This window comes from Oryctolagus cuniculus, chromosome 11 (genome assembly GCF_051225735.1).
Source record: "Oryctolagus cuniculus isolate XC-2025 breed Fujian yellow rabbit chromosome 11, ASM5122573v1, whole genome shotgun sequence".
Lineage (NCBI taxonomy): Eukaryota > Metazoa > Chordata > Mammalia > Lagomorpha > Leporidae > Oryctolagus > Oryctolagus cuniculus.
In genome coordinates, this window is record NC_142877.1 from 23193881 (window position 1) to 23210000 (window position 16120).

At 52.1% G+C, this 16120-nt stretch overlaps 1 protein-coding gene and 1 long non-coding RNA gene across 12 annotated transcripts in view; one reads left to right on the plus strand and one right to left on the minus strand.

Annotated features, from left to right (window-relative positions):
- Positions 1–614: 614 nt before the first annotated feature.
- On the minus strand, positions 615–13051 carry LOC149123372 (uncharacterized). Its single transcript, XR_016216606.1, has 3 exons — positions 12940–13051; positions 11440–11552; positions 615–752 (listed from the first exon to the last, which is right to left on the minus strand). It is a non-coding gene; the product is annotated as an uncharacterized LOC149123372 (long non-coding RNA).
- A 30-nt stretch (positions 13052–13081) lies between these two features.
- Positions 13082–16120, plus strand: part of GSS (glutathione synthetase) — a 29630-nt gene continuing 26591 nt past the window's right edge. For 5 of the 11 annotated variants that reach the window (XR_011379930.2, XR_016216605.1, XM_002710790.6 and 2 more), the window contains exon 1: positions 13082–13149. The gene's annotated coding sequence lies outside the window, so the exon portion shown is untranslated. Of the gene's footprint in view, positions 13184–13221; positions 13819–16120 lie in introns of those variants that run through there. The other 6 variants (XM_051846147.3, XM_051846148.3, XM_051846146.3 and 3 more) reach the window with 6 other exon arrangements.

A 16120-nucleotide genomic window follows, 5' to 3' on the forward strand; every position in this document is an offset into this window, starting at 1 on the left:
GGCTACAACAGCTGGAGCTGGGCTGATCTGAAGCCAGAAGCTTCCTCCAGGTCTCCCATGTGGGTACAGGGGCCCAAGGACTTGATCTGTCTTCCATTGCTTTCCCAGGCCATAGCAGAGAGCTGGATTGGAAGTGGAGCAGCCAGGACTTGAACTGACGCACGCCCATATGGGATGCCAGCACTGCAGTGACTTTACCTGCTATGCCATAGCGCTGGCTCCTTCAGGACTTTTGCCCTGAAGAATCAGAGCTTCTAACAAGCCTTGCCTATTCCAAACATAATGTGGGTCTGATTTCCAAAATTACCCAGTATAGAAACCTGGGGCTGAGATATCACCTCCCCCCAAAAAATTGGGTCTGGAACTGCCCTATAGGTTAACTTCCACTACTGCTGAGATGAGCCCACAGATAAACAGGGTGAAGAGGAAACTCAGTGCCCTCAGAGATGCACAGTGACTATAACCTCTAAGAACCTTAGGGACCGACTTTAAATACCTGCAGAGCTGTCCCACCGCAGAGGAAGCCTTTGTGATCCATGTGGCCTCAAGAGAAGACCAAAGGACAGGGACAAGGAAGCAGAGATTGGATGCAACACAAAGGAGGATTTTTTCAAGCTCTGGGCCAGCCAGCAGTGGGAGAGGCTGCCTTGGAGAACAGTGAGCCTGCCAACACCAAGCAGCGCCAGGCAGGTTTGCAGGGCTGGAGGCTGTAGACAGACTGGCCTCTGAAATCCCAGATTTTCAGAATGCAGCTGCAAATATGAAGGAGCTTCAATTAGTGTATGGAAAATGGAATTAAAAGATTTTGGTGCAAGTTTTTTAAATCTGTACATATAAGGGGTCTACAAGAAGTTACTGAAAAATGCATATTATGGGGTAGGCACTTGGTACAGTTCAGATGCTGCTTGGATCACCTGCATCCCACATCAAAGAGCCTAGGTTCCAGTTCCCTCTAGCGCACATCCTGGGACAAAGCAGATGATGGCTCAAGTACTCGGTCTCTGCTACCCATGTAGGAGACCTGGATTGGGTTTTGGACTCCTGGCTTTGGACCAGCCCAGCCCATCTGTTGCAGATATTTGGGGAGTAGAAGGAAGATCTCTGTTTCCCTTTCAAAGAAAATAAAAATAAATTTTTAAATGTATAATATAGAAAAAGTATGTATGAGTTCAAAATTTTTGTATCACAATAAATGTCTTTCAGTTCCATTTTTTTAAAGATTTTTATTTATTTGACAGAGTTACAGACAGCAAGAGAGACAGAGAAAGGTTTTCCCTCTGTTGGTTCACTCCCCAAATGACCGCCACGGCTGGAACTACGCTGATCAGGAACCAGGAGCCAGGAGCTTCTTTCCTGGTCTCCCACGCGGGTGCAGGCGCCCAAGCACTCGGGCCATCCTCCACTGCCTTCCCAGACCACAGCAGAGAGCTGGACTGGAAGAGGAGCATCCAGGGCTAGAACCTGGGGCCCATATGGGATGCCGGCGCCGAAGGCGGAGGATTAAGCTAGTGAGCCACTACGCCAGCCCCTCAATTCCATTTTATAAGACATTGATTTATTTGAAAAGCAGAGTGACAGAGAAAATGAACAGGGTATCTTCCATCACTATTTTACTCCCCAAATAGCTGTAACAGCCAGGGCTGGGTTAGGCCACAGCTGGAGCCAGGAACTCCCTCCACATCTCCCACATGGGCAGTAGGAGTTCAAGCACTTGAGCTATCTTCTGCTGCCTTCCCAGGCACATTAGCAGGAAGCTAGATAAAAAGTGGAATAGCACAGACTCGAACTGGCACTAGATATGGGATGTTGGCACAAGTGTGAATTTAAGAGATATTTATTTGAAAGGCAGAAGTATACATAGAAAGGGAGGCACATGCGCATACAGACACACACAGATCTCCATCCACTGGTTCACTCCCCAGATGGCAACAGGTGTGGCTGGGCCAGGATGAAGCCAGGAGCCTCATCCAGGTCTCCTTTAACCTGTGGCACAACTTTAACCTACTGTGCCAAAACACTGGCCTTCCAATTTTTTCTTTCTCTCTTTTAATTATTTCTCTTATTTGAGAAGTAGCAAGAGAAAGAATGATAAAGAGAGAGCAAGCTCCCATATACTGGTTTATTCCCCAGATGCCTGCAACAGTCCCCAGCTGGGGCCAAAGCCAAAAGTGAAGAACTCAGTCCAGGTCTAGTGACCAGGTCTCCCACATGACACAATCACTTGAGCCATCCCCGATGCCTCCCAGGGTGTGCATTAGCAAGAAGCTGGAATCTGGAGCAGAGTTGGGACTCAAACCCAGGCACTGTGGCATGGAATGAGAATGACCTAACCAGTTTCTTAACCACTGTGCTAAATGCCCACCCCTAATTCCATTTTTCCATGAACTTTTTGGAACACCCTTGTATGTATGTCTGCCACCAATATACCCCAGGGCCTGGGATTCCTTCTTTGGGTACAGACAAGGCAGAACTCTGTGCAAATGCTACTGCATGGAGGATGGCCCAAGTGCTTGGGCCCTGCACCCGCATGGGAGACCAGGAGAAGCACCTGGCTCCTGCCTTCGGATCAGCGCGGTGTGCCGGCCGCAGCGCGCCAGCCGCGGCCATTGGAGGGTGAACCAACGGCAAAGGAAGACCTTTCTCTCTGTCTCTCTCTCTCACTATCCACTCTGTCAAAAAAAGAAAAAAAAAAAAAAAGAAAAGAAAAAGGAAAAAAATATGCTACTGCAGCAGGAGGAACACGTGAATTCCACTCCACACACTTCTGCATCCAGGACTGAAGCTAGGGTTGCTCACGGTTCAGGAAAGGAGAGATACTCAAGGGAGAGGTTGGAATGGAGGAGTTTGGAGGATAAAAGCCAAGTTTGACACCCAGACTGCCAAAGATGAGGGCGTGACAATAAAGTCCCTTCATTCATAGCACTGACAATCCCCTGGGAGGCAAAAAAAAAAACAAACAAGCAAATATGTTTTTGAAGACAAAGAATGTGACAGGTGCTAGGAAGGAAATAGAGCAAAACTCTGGAGGGTTACGGGGGTGGCCTGGGAGTGCCCCCTCTGAAGAGATGCCATTTAAGGTGAGGCCAGGATTCAGAACCAGCAGGAGGAACAGAAAATACAAAAGCCCTAAAGGAGAAAACAGCTTGGGACATTTGTGGCACTGTCCCTGTGAACAAGAACAGTTTCACTAGACGATGTCAGACAGGCACGAACATTCAGAGTCTAGGAGGGCTTGAAAGGGGTGCTAGCTTTGACTGCAGGTGCAGTGGGAACCTGTCAAGGCAGGACAGGAAGTGACCCCAAGTTTAATAATCACCACTCTGGCTGCCATGTAGCGAACAGACTGAGAGGGGCTGAAGAGACAGCCGAGGAGCAATGAAGAGGTTGCTGTGGTTGTCCAGGTGAAAGAGGATGGGCTGGACAGGTGGATGCACTGGAGGTAGGGGCAGAGGATGGAGAGAATGGACCGCAAGTCCAAAACGAGAGGGAAAGAAGGCAGCCTGACCTGCCACCCTGGCTGAGGCCGGGCCCAGAGGCATGGAGGGAGGTGAGCTTGACCTGCACAATTGGGGCTAGACTCCGAAGGGCTTCGGACACCAGATTAGGACTTGAGCTCCACCCTGCAGGAGCTGGGGCACCATCAAAGGCATTTTTATTTATTTTTTCATCAAAGAGCTCTGAGCAAGGGGATCTGACAGTGTGGTCAGATTTATGTGCTTCTCAGATCCTGGTGGCAGCTGGTGTGGAGGGTGGCTGAAGAGGCGAGAACCGGTGGCAGGAAGACTTTCTCAGGAGGAGGCCGCCTTGACAGCCATGTGTGAGATGGTGAGGCCCAAAGAGGGGCCCACCATCCTGGCACCCTGGGGGTGGCTGGGGCCCTGCTTGCCCCAGGTTTCTCCCCTCCTGGGGCCCTGGGCAGCTGCAGAACACCCGAGTAGGCCCCGGCTCTGAGGCTTCCAGCAGAAAATAGGATGAGGGCATCCAAAAGGCATCAGAGCTGTTTATCCGGAGCAGAGATGCCTCAGCATGGATTTATGGATGAAAGGTTACGGGGGAGGGCAGGGGAACCAGCTGTCCCCCATCCTCACAAAGGGCAAACAAAGGAGGGGACTGTGGCCTCAGCTACAGCTGGAGCAGGGGGAAGGGCCCTCGAGTAATCACACAAACCAAATCTCTCACTGAACAGTCAGGTAAACTGAGGCACAGGGGGAGAGGCAGGTCCTTGCTCAAGGCCACATATGCTAGATCCACTAGCACAACCTCTTGCTTCTAAAGACCCCGGGGCTCCCAGAGCACTCAAGAGGGCACCTGAGACCAGCCCAGAGGGGCTTTGGGATGCGCCCGTTCTGAGAGAAAGTGCATGGCAGCTGTCCTGGCAGGATGGGAGGGGGAACTGGTGCAGGACCTGGGGCCCTGGGCCCCGGCACCTGCTGTTTGAGTTCAAGCTTTGGTTTAGATCCTCATTGTGCTGACAGCTCTGTCTCCACCCACACCCCCAACCAGTCTCAGTGTTTCCAGCACTTGGTGGGACTCTTATCTCTCTCAAGGGTCTTGATCTTTTGGGGGTAAGTTGTCCCTCTGCCCTCTGAGACTCTGTATTTCTCTTAGACTCTATCTCTCTGGCCAGCCTCCCACCTCCAGTGGGCCCTCACTGCTAAGAGTAACTCTAGGGAGACAATGCTTGGGCCCAGTGCCCAGGCAGGGACAGGTGACAGCAGCTGTGAGCCTATCTATAGCTCCCTTGCCCTTCAATTGTTCCAAACTTCAAACAATGGTTGGGCCCAGGATTAGAGACATCCCCCTGCCAACCCCACTGAAATGGATCCCAGGGGGCAGGTGATGAGGCTCATGAGGGCCACATGGTGATCTCTCAGCGCCACCCACTTTTGTCTGGACCCCTTTGCTCCCACCAAGAACTCTGGGCTCTCAAGCCTTCTGGCTCAGAGGCTGTGCATCCACAGGACTCATGGGTACAGGACCAGCAGCGGCCAGTGTGTGTGTGGGCCCATGGGACTCACGGGTATAGAACCAGCAGCGGCTGGGGTGTGTGTGTGTGTGTGAGTGTGTGTGTGTGTGCATGTGGGTGACATGGGTGGGTCCTCCTCCTGTTGCCTCAACTAACAGACACAGCAGTGAGATGCCAGCTGCGCAAGGGCAGAGACAGGGGCTTCCTAATACTCTGCTGCATCCTAGCCTCGGCCTGGCATGTGGTAAGTGTGCATATACATTTTGCCCTGGGGCCCTGAGGGAGAGGGAGGCAGCAGAGAGCAGTGATAACACCTTAGCTAAGTTAGACTGCCTGGATTTGAATCCTGGCTCAGTCGATGACCAGCTGGGAAATCTCGGAAAATTACTTAACCCCTTCCCAGGGGGGATCCATAAACAGTACCTTCCTCACTGGGCTGAGGTGTAGAATCTATGAGTTCGAGCCCCTGAAGTGCTCAGAATAAAGCCTGGCACTAGTGCAGAGTCAGTAAACCAGTTATTTCCCAACAGGTCATTACATAAAATAAAGTGAGGAGAACAACGCCTGGGCCATGCCATCACCTGCATGACATGGGAGCCAGCCAGGATCTGCACTGAGGTGTTCAGCTGTGGACAGAGCATGGTGGAAAGGCCCTCGAGGCTGGGGCCGGTGTAAACACACAGAATTTTTCCTTTTGCTTACCCTTCTCTATCTTTTGAATCACATGTACGTAGAACCCACTTGTGACATGTCTGCTAAATGAATTTAAGCTTTCAGCACAATCCTTGACAACACAAGTCCCTACTCTGTGCCAGAGGTCAGGGTCCTGGGTGAGGGCTGGGCCCTAGGGTGTGGAATTACTACCTCCGGCCCAAGGTTGACAGTCTGGGTCTGGGTCCCACGGACCTGCTCTTGCCTACAGCCCTGTGGCAGACACCATTCCAGAGCCAACGGCAAGCGAGAAGGGAGGCCTTCTTGCTTCCAGGCCAAACAGGGGTGCGGGGAATAGGGGCCGTGGACACAGACTCCAGTCCTCTTCCCTGTCCCCACCTCCAACTCTTCAGCCTATGCTATTCTTAGAGCCCAGATAATGCCAACAGCTGCTGCTGCTCATATCAGCTTCCAGAACTACTGTCAAGAGGCCCAGTCCTGCCTCCACCTCCTATGCACTGGCCTTCCTGCTAGGAATCGGAGTATTGCTGGCTCAGTCCTCTACACAGCATGGGCTACACATGCTCAGGTAGGCCACCACAGGTAGGGACGGGACTGGGTGGTGGGTCTCTTCTAGCCCAGGCAGCTAGAAGAGTCAAGAAGGACTAACGGACACCCTAGGGTTAGGAGGCATATCCCTACAGTTACTTTTCAGAGTTTGGCCCAATGCCATGCTCCAAAATATGTCAAGAATATGAAAGGGGTGGGAGCAACAGATGTTTGGCACAAATGTTAAAATACTGCTTGGAATATCTGCATTTCATAGTGCAGTGTCTGGTTCAAGTCCTGGCTCCTCGTCTTCTGATCAAGCTTCCTGTTAAAGCACACCCAGAGAGGAAGGAGGTGATGGCTCAAGTACTTAGGTCCTTGCCACTTACGTGGAAGACCCAGATTGAGTTTTGTGCTCCTGGCCGGTGCCGCGGCTCACTAGGCTAATCCTCCACCTTGCGGCGCCGGCACACCGGGTTCTAGTCCCGGTCAGGGCGCCGGATTCTGTCCCGGTTGCCCCTCTTCCAGGCCAGCTCTCTGCTGTGGCCAGGGAGTGCAGTGGAGGATGGCCCAAGTCCTTGGGCCCTGCACCCCATGGGAGACCAGGAGAAGTACCTGGCTCCTGCCATTGGATCAGCACGGCGGCCATTGGAGGGTGAACCAACGGCAAAGGAAGATCTTTCTGTCTCTCTCTCTCACTGTCCACTCTCCCTATCAAAAAAAAAAAAAAAAAAAAAAAAGAAAGAAAGAAAGAAAAAAAAGAAAATACAGAGTTTTGTGGTCCTGACTTCAGCCTGGCCCAGATCTGGCTGTTGTGAGCATCTGAGCAGCAGACCAGCAGATAGACGATCTTTGTGTTTATATGTCACTCAAATAAAATGCAAATAAATAAAACCTTTTTAAAAGGGGGGTAGAGCCCCATCCTAATGGGATTCTCTGCTCCTACTTCCCTGCCTGCCCCCCAGCAAAGTTTTAAAAGGACCTGTTCCTAAACACACGTCTCTCTCCCTCTCCCGACCTCTGTCTCTCTCTTACACTCGTCTTCTCCCTCTTTTTCCTTCTTTGCCCCTTCCCTCGGTTTGTCAGGTTTCCCCCAATAAACTTTCTCATAAATAAATAAATAGGGGTGGAGCTGTTGACACAGGTTGCAAGGGTAGGACCTGGGGTAAGGGAAGAGCAAGAATGGTAGCGGGGGAGTGGGTCTGGGAGGCCAGAGTATGGAGGAGGCAGGAGGCAAACAGGATGTCTGGGGAAAAGATAGACTAAGAGGGTCAGACTGTTCAACCTGCTATATGACCTCAAAGGCGTCTCTCTCTCCCTCTGAGCTTCAGTTCCCACCAGAAAATGGGCATAAACAAGCTCCCATTGCATTTAATGAAATAATATAGGCAACCAGCTGAGCCTGTGTCTGACCTGTGACAAGCCCTGTGCAAATGTTCGGCGATGGTATTATCTTCTTCTAAAGAGTGGGCAGTGCATCTTTTAAGGCCAGGCAATTGTAGGGACTAGGCAGGGCCTGGCTCACGTTAGGAAGGCTCCTCAAATCCCTGCTCTGTCATTCACATGCTCGGTGACCCTGAGCAAGATACTTAACCTCTTGAGCTTTGGGTTCCTTCTCTGTAAAATGAACAGTTGAGAGAAACAAGTAAGACAACGCACTTGGGTCGGAGGCCAACAGTGTGAACACATGAGCCAGTGGCTATGGGGGCTGGGAGAGTTGGGTTTGCCACTCTGTGGACAGAATCTGAGACAGTGCCCAGGGCAGCCAGCATCCCCAGAAGAGAAGTTCTAGTGGGTCCAACACGCAGGAGGGAAGTCCAGGATCTTGTACGAGCACAACTATCCTACCTCTCAAATCCTGTGCCAAAGCCCAGGCGAGGTCTCAGGACCACGATGGACTTGCCCCAGCCTGGGTCAGCCCTTTGTTTAGTTCAGTTCAATGCTCTCTAAGGCCTCCCAGACTGGCACTGCTACTGGGCCTGCTCCCGGGGTTCAGGAGTCTCAGGGAAGCACAGTTAGTAAGGACTGATACAGTGGGGTTCCTGGGGAGGGGCACTTAGCCCAACCTGCTGGAGTAGAGAACGCAGGAAGAACACCTATTCTGAGACCAACTCGAGGCAAGGCAGAGTAGGTGGTCAGGGTAGACTGTGGCTCTTTGTCCTTGTGGTCACAGTAGCTAGCTGGGGAGGTGAATGGCAGAGAGACTCAAAAGGTTAAGCCGGGAAACCAACCCAACGAGTATAGCAATTCCCCAGCTCTGTCCTGAAAAACTTAACCCACTGGACCACAACACTGGCCCCTAGCTTGCTTTTCTTTCTTTTTTTCTTTTTTTTTGACAGGCTGAGGCAGAGTGGACAGTGAGAGAGACAGACAGAGAGAAAGGTCTTCCTTTTCCATTGGTTCACCCCTCAATGGCCACTGTGGCCAGTGCGCTACACTGATCCAAAGCCAGGAGCCAGGTGCTTCTCCTGGTCTCCCATGCGGGTACAGGGCCCAAGCACTTGGGCCATCCTTCACTGCCTTCCCGGGCCACAGCAGAGAGCTGGACAGGAAGAAGAGCAACTGGGACAGAATCCGGTGCCCCGACTGGGACTAGAACCAGGTTGCTGGCGCCGCAGGTGGAAGATTAGCCTAGTGAGCCACGGCGCCAGTCTTGCTTTTCTTAAATAGAGAAATATGTAGTGCATTATTTATAGTCTGTGTGAAAGTGAACCCCAGAACCACTCACTCCTCTTTTGCTATAACCTAGCGCCCATTAATCAGCCTTTCCCCCTCCCTCCCCAGCCTCTGGTAATCACCACTTTACTTGGAACTTCTGTGAAGTCACCTTTCCTTAGACTCCACACGAGTGAGATCATGCCACACTGTCTTTTGGTGCTTGGCTTATTTAACATCATGACCTCTAGTTCCATCCATATTGCTGCGAATGAAAAGATTTCATCTTCCATTTTATGAGCAATGTTTTATTTCCCAAGCTGGATGGTAAGTATGTGGTGTTCGTTATCCTAATTTTAATGATAATTTTTAATGTTTTCCTAAATAAAATTTTAAAGTATTTAGTGAGCAAGCTGGATTAGGTACTGTGCTACCTGGGTGGTGTATTGGTAAAATCAGACCCCATTTACCCGTAAGCGGCTAAGTGCCAGGCAGAGGAGGGATTGGCAGTAACTCATCTCTCCTTTCTGGGCTTCTGTTGCTTCATGAATGAGGGCTGGACTAGAAACTTGCCCCACAGGAGTTCTCAGAGGATCCTGGGAGCCGAGAAGTGTGTCTGCCCTGTGACAGCCCAGGCCCTGGTCCATCAATCACGGCTAGTGGGCCCAAGGCAAAGCCCACCTTCTCTGAGCCCATTTCTTCAGCAACTTCTGCCTCCCAGGATTAGGGTGGGGTATAAACGAGGTAACACAAAGGGTCAGGGACAGGCCTGGCACACAGTAAATCCTCCACATAGGGAGAGTCCTCGCTTTGATCCCACAGGCACTTCCTGAGCAGCAGTGCTGGGCCAGGCCTGTGCAAGGGGCTAGGAGACTGAGGAAATCCCACTGTGAATGGCCAGAGCAGTGGCTGCCCGCCAGGGGGGAGACCACCTCGTAAACGATGCCAGGTGGGATGATGTCACTGCTAAAAAGGGGCAGCAGCCATGTGCAGAGACTGGCACTGACAAAGGTGTCCCAATCAAAAGGCACAGTCCAGACTTGGAGAGGGCCCCCACAGGGAAAGGCAAGAGACAGAGCTAAGGGACGGGCTCCACTCACACTGCAGAGCATCTCTGTTTGCCCTTTCTCACCTAATTATATCTCCAATGTTCCCACAAGAGCAGAGACTGTGAAAGATACAAAAGTCGGCTTTGGGAAGCCTGAGCCCACGGCACACCCCAAAGTGCCTGCCTGCAGAGGAGCACGATGGCTAACGAGGCAGAGCTGTGTGATCTTTGCCGGGTCAGGGCCACTCCTCCAGCCTCCAGCTCCCCCGCTGTAAAATGGAAACCATACGGCACTGACCTCATAGCACTGAAGTAAACAGGGAATGAGGGGCAGGTGTTTGGCAAAGCAGTTAAGATGCTGGTTAAGCCACCTGTATCCCTCATCAGAGTGCCTGTGTTCAAGTCCCGGCTCTACTTCAATTCCATTGCATCCTGGGAGACAGCAGGTGATGGCTCTAGTACTTGGGTCCTTGCTACCAAGTTTCTGGCTCCTGGCTTTGACGTGGCCCAGCTCAGGCTGTTGCAGGCCTTTGGGGGAGTGAACTAGCAGATGGAAGATCTGTCTCTGACTTTCAAAAATACATTTCTTAAAATTAAAAAGACAATAACCGTAAAGTCATCAGCCAAGAACCTGGCACTTAGTGACCAGACCAATAAAAGGTAGTTAAAAAAAAAAAAAGATTCCATTTTGGAAGTGAGGAAAGTGGGATTCGGGGTAAGATGACTTGCCCGTAGTCACACTGCTAGGTTGTGAAGTTAGGATTTAAACTCAGATCTGAGACACCAAATGCTTGGGGCTTCACTACCTCCCTTGGCTCCAGAATCTTCTCTAGGTTCCCCGTAGTCCACTCCAGCTAGGGAGTGAAGAACAAGCGAAGACTTTGGGCAAGTCCCCTAACCCTGGGTTTCTCGGCCTGACGAGGTGACTCCCTCTATGTGGTGGATGCAAGTTTGTGTCTAATGAGGATTCTCAAAGGAGTCTACAGCTCAAAAGGAACAAACCACTGATACGACCCCATGTAGCAGGCTTTCTTAATCGTCCAGTGCAGATAAAGCACTGACCTTGAAAGACTTCTAAGGGAAGGTAGTTTGTGAGAAATAGCAAGAGTATCCTAAGCTTTCACTAACTGTGGACTTCCTTCTCCTTCCCCAGCTGATTTCTATCACTCAATACACATTATTGAAAACGTACTATGTCGCAGGCACCATGCAGGGTGCTGGAGGTAAAGTGGTGGGCAAGACCACTGGGCTACTGTCCTTACTGTCCACAGCACTCACATTCTAGCAGGGGGCCCACAACACACACAAGCAATCATTTCAGATAGACAACTGCAAAGTGGAGGACAGACAGGATAATGTGACACAAGCTGGCCCACATGGTGGTATCTGAATTGGAAACACCTGAATGATGCCAGGACTCGGGGATCAGGAAAGGTAAACACCTCACTGGAGACCCCGGCCAAGAGCCCTTCACTCCCAGGGCCACCACAAACCGGATCACCTGGAACAAGTCCCAGAACTCCTGAGCCTTGGCTGCCACACCCATAAGACGGGAATAAGGACACCTTACCTGATGTCAGGTGAGAGGACTCAACCAAAGGGCAGTTACAGTCGGGAATCCTCCACAAATCCCACCAGACACCTGACATGTGTCATTCAGCACCCGTCTTGGAAGAGGGGAACCTGAACAGAGAACCCTGGGTCGGTTTTGATTTTGAACTTCATCTGTGATAGAAATAGCTTCCTTTGTTTCTCATTAACACAGCGACCCTTTCCTGCCTTGTAGGGCCCATTATAACTGCTGCTTCATATCCACCATGGATACAGAAGCAGACAGGGGAAAGGTTTTAGACAACACTATTCTGCTACCCCCACCTCCCCCTTCCACCACACAAAGATCAGGGCTCAGCCTGCTCTAGTCAGAGAATGTACACGCTTTACATAAGAAATTGGAAGATCTCGGTCTTGGATTGAGTTACTGACTCGCGATGTCCTGGCTCTCCCTCCTAAATCTCCCTTCAATCTGTGCCCTTCTCACCACCTCCACAGTCACTGCCCTGTCTCATGCCTCATCGTCTCACATCTTAACTCGTGAGACCTCTCCCTGGCCCGTTAACACACAACTGCCATGTCCCTCCCATTGCCCATTGGATAGCTGAACTCCTTGACCTGACACCCAAGGACACCTGTCCAAGACTGAGCTCCAAGCCCCCGGCCATCCTCGTTACTATGACAATCTGCCTCACCCTGAGCACGGCGCCTATGCCTTCGCTTTTTCCCCCTTCTACTTGGAACAGCCAACCCCCACCCCAGATTCTCCCCTGCACTCCGCCTCCCTCACTGCCTGTGCGTTCCCACCCTTCTTTAGACCCTCAAAGCCTTCCCCAATTCCTCCAGTTTAACCCCCTTAATGAAGCTGAATACATGGGCTGGTTCTTAATCAAGGCTAACTCCCCAGGCCTGCACTGATAGAATTTAACTAAAGTTCACATCAGGTGCTTTGGTTGGCAAACAATTCCATGGAACGCAGGAAAACTGTTAAAGCACTGGGACTGTCAAGGAATGGTGGTGGTGGTGGGGGGTAGAGGTCATGAATCTGCGTCTTTAAAACAAACCCCAGCTCCTGATGCAGGTGGAATTGAAAATGTTGAGAAACACTGGCTCAAACGGCCCTGATTTCAAAATGCATGGGAAAATGAAGTTGCTTTCTAAGGCCTTCCCTGCTGCTGTCATAGCAAGAAAAAATAAACAAAAACAACAACAAAAAAACAAAACCAGAGTTCCCCCTTTCCCCGGGACCTGGCTGGGTTCCAATACTGGCTCAGTCCCTAACACGCAATGGGGCCCTGGACCAGTCTCTGCCCCTTTCTGGGGCCTCTATTACCAAGAACACCCCTACCAACTGTGTGTCCCCAAGTTGGTGACGACTCCACCTCAGCGGGCCAGTCTCACATTGGACGTTGGCATCTGACGCCCTGCGAGCTCTGCACACCCGCGCTTCCCGCCAGCCAAGCCTGTCCCCCTCCCCTCCTTCCCACGGCCCCCGTGAGCCTGAGTGCGGCAGACGCACCCCTAAAGCCAAGGCCACCCTCACAAGGACTGCCCCTTTACGGCCGCCGTCCAGCTTCACAGACACTGGCCTCCTGCCCCGCCCCGCTCTTTAAGCCCAGCCAGGGCGGTCCGCGCACGCGCACTGGAGGCGCCGTGGCCCCGCCCTCCCCCGAGCGCGAGTAACGGCGCAAGGAAGTCTGAGTGCGGTGCGCTGCGGGACGACGAACGAGTAGGTTGGGGCTCGGCAACGGCGGCCGGCAAGGGTCAGGTTTCCTCGGGAGGAAAGATGCGAGGGAGGGGTCTGGCGAGCGATTGGAACTCTGGAGGCTGGGAGATCTTGGAGCTCAGGCCGGTGGCCCGCACGGGGAAGTCGGCGTCCAGTGAGGGGGTTGGGCTGGCGCATGTTGATGCCAGATTTTCCAGATCGGGCCGGTGTCGACAGCGCAGGGAGAGACTAGAGCCAGAGTTGATTTTTTTTTTTTTAAACAAAAAAGCACCACACACACACACACACACAACTGGGAGCGATTAGGACCAGACTTTGTCCAGGGTGAGAGCGCGCGCGCCGGGGCAGGAGGGCAGGTCTGGGCAGGCGACCGTGCCTTTGCGCCGCCGGGGCAGGCACTGACCTCGCCTCGCCCTCGCCTCGCCCGCGCCCTCGCCCGCGCCTGGATTTCCTTGTGGGGATCATGCATTCATTAAAGTTCTCTGAATACGGTACGAGGCGCTAGTGCTAGGCAGAGAAGGGATCACGACCAACAGTACCCACTGATACAGGAGAAGGCAGGGGGCTGTAGGAGCCCGGGGCGGCGGGCAGGGACGGCTGCTCCGGGCGGGGTGCTGGGGAGAGTTCTGAAGAGAAACCCGCACGCGCCCCGGCCGGACCGGGCAGAGGCTGGTGAGTCTGCTGAAAGAGCAGGAAGAGGTGACGGTGGGCCCGGCGGGCTGCCAGCTGGGTCAAGGAACTCGGCGTGCTCTTGGTAGAAGAATCCACGGGATCTGGGGGGAATGAGGGGTGGGAAAGAAGCACCTACAGGACGAGGGTGCCTGCAGGATGCAATTGACTGTGCTACTCTGAGACACAGAGAGGAGTGCCATCAGCAAAACAAAGCCACAAGAAGGGTTGAGACCGTAAAGTGAAAAAAGTCAGGAGTCCAGTTAGCGCGTTCCCTAGTGCGCAGTTTTGCCCCTTTTTTTTTTTTTTTTTAAGATTTATTTATTTTACTTGGAAGTCAGAGTTACAGAGAGGCAGAGGCAGAAAGAAAGAGAGAGAGAGTCTTCCATCTGCTGGTTCACTCCCCAAATGACTGCAACGGCTGGAGGTGGGCTGATCTGAAGCCAGGAGCCAGGAGCTTCTTCCTGGTCTCCCACGCGGGTGCAGGGGCCCAAGGGCTTGGGCCATCTTCCACTGCTTTCCCAGGCCACAGCAGAGAGCTGGATCGGAAATGGAGCAGCCGGGACTTGAAGCAGCAGGCGGCGGCTTTACCCTGTATGCCACCATGCTCGCCCCTAGTGATCAGTTTTATGTCCTGTCTTTATTTGTGTCCCTGGTCCCTAGCTAGGGGCCTGGCATTTGATGCCACTCAATTTTTGCTCACTGACCCAAAGCCCAGCAGCAACCAGCAGTTGGAATCAGAGTTGTAAAGTGATGGGGCTTCATGGAGCATAGCGCATGGCTCTGATGTCAGAATCCTGGTTCTTGTCCTGGCGCAGCCATCAGGCTGAGCCCTGATGAGTCGTCCACTGGGTACAGCCAAAGCCAGTACAAGCTCCCACGTATAGCGCTCCAGACACTGCTGAGAGACTGCACGCAGACTGTTCTCGTTTGATTCATGCAGTAGCCTTATTTACAGGGAAGTCAAGTTATTGTGGACTCAGTCCCAGACCTGATGATGACAGAGCTGTTTTCTTTCTCCTCTTTCTTTTTTAACTGTGCCCTCTTCTATCTCTTACCCAACAGGGATGCTGTCAGGACCCTCTTAAGATCACGTGGTCGTTCTTTCAAAACATTGTGCTGAGCCTGGCAGCCTTTCATAATTGGTCTAGCACCAGCCTGGTCATGGGGAAAAGGGAACAGAGCTTCGTGTGACGGAGGTTACCTACTGTTCTCGGACTCTGTTCCTGGGAACCACTGAACCAGGCAGCCATGTTCTTTCTTTTTGCTGCTAGATCAGGATTTCTTTTGTCAGTTTAAAATGGCTAATCGGCATAAAAAATAAAAGGGACTCTGTGAAGAGACTGGGGTCTCCCCTATTTAGAGATTAGAACCCAGGTACTCCTCCACACCCAGCACCATACTAAGGTGGACTGAGGGGTAACCCCCAGGGGACATCTGGAGGGCCTAGGCCTGTCACTCCTTTCCTCTATCCCATTTTTGGCATGTGATGAAAAATATGCATTTTGGATTTTCTCTTCTGTCCTTGCACTTTAAAATCCCCTTAACTGTAGGCTAGGGAAGCTCTGAGGGGCTCACTTAAGAAAGCCACCCTAATCCCTCTCTCCCAAGAAAGGGGGGATTTTCTAATAGTGTTTCAAGTTAGGCCAGATGCTTTTCCTGATCCCCCTCCTACCACCACCACCAATGTCATGGAGCTCTGACCCCTTTCCTGGGGAAACTAAATGCCAATAAGCCTAGAAAACTAACTTTCCACAAGTCCTTTCCTCTTCTAACCAAGAGCTCAGACTCCTCTCTCCCCAGGTTTCTTTCCTGATCACTTAGCACCAACAGGGGGTTCTACTGCTTCCTTAGTCGGTAGCAGACAAGAGAGGGACCATGGGGGGAAAGGAATACTGGTGTCTCCCCTCTTTTCCTGCTGGTCTGAGGACCAGGAGCCACGTTCTGTTCTTACGATTAATTGACCACTGGGGAGAACCAAATGAATGACTGGCTTTCCCAGATTTTCATCCGGGTCTTAAACCTGCTGCAAAATGAGTGAATATCAAGACGTGAGTTGGTACACGTCTGTGTGTCTGAGCGACCAGTGAGACTCTTCCTCCTGTTACACTGGGCACTTGGGCCTCAGTTAACGCTGTCCTGCTGATGTGAGTTCTCAAAAATATTTTCTGTCGGCCAGAGCTGTGGCTCACTTGGCTAATCCTCCGCCTGCGGCGCCAGCACACCAGGTTCTAGTCCCGGTCGGGGTGCCAGATTCTGTCCTGGTTGCTCCTCTTCCAGTCCAGCTCTCTGCTGTGGCCGGAGA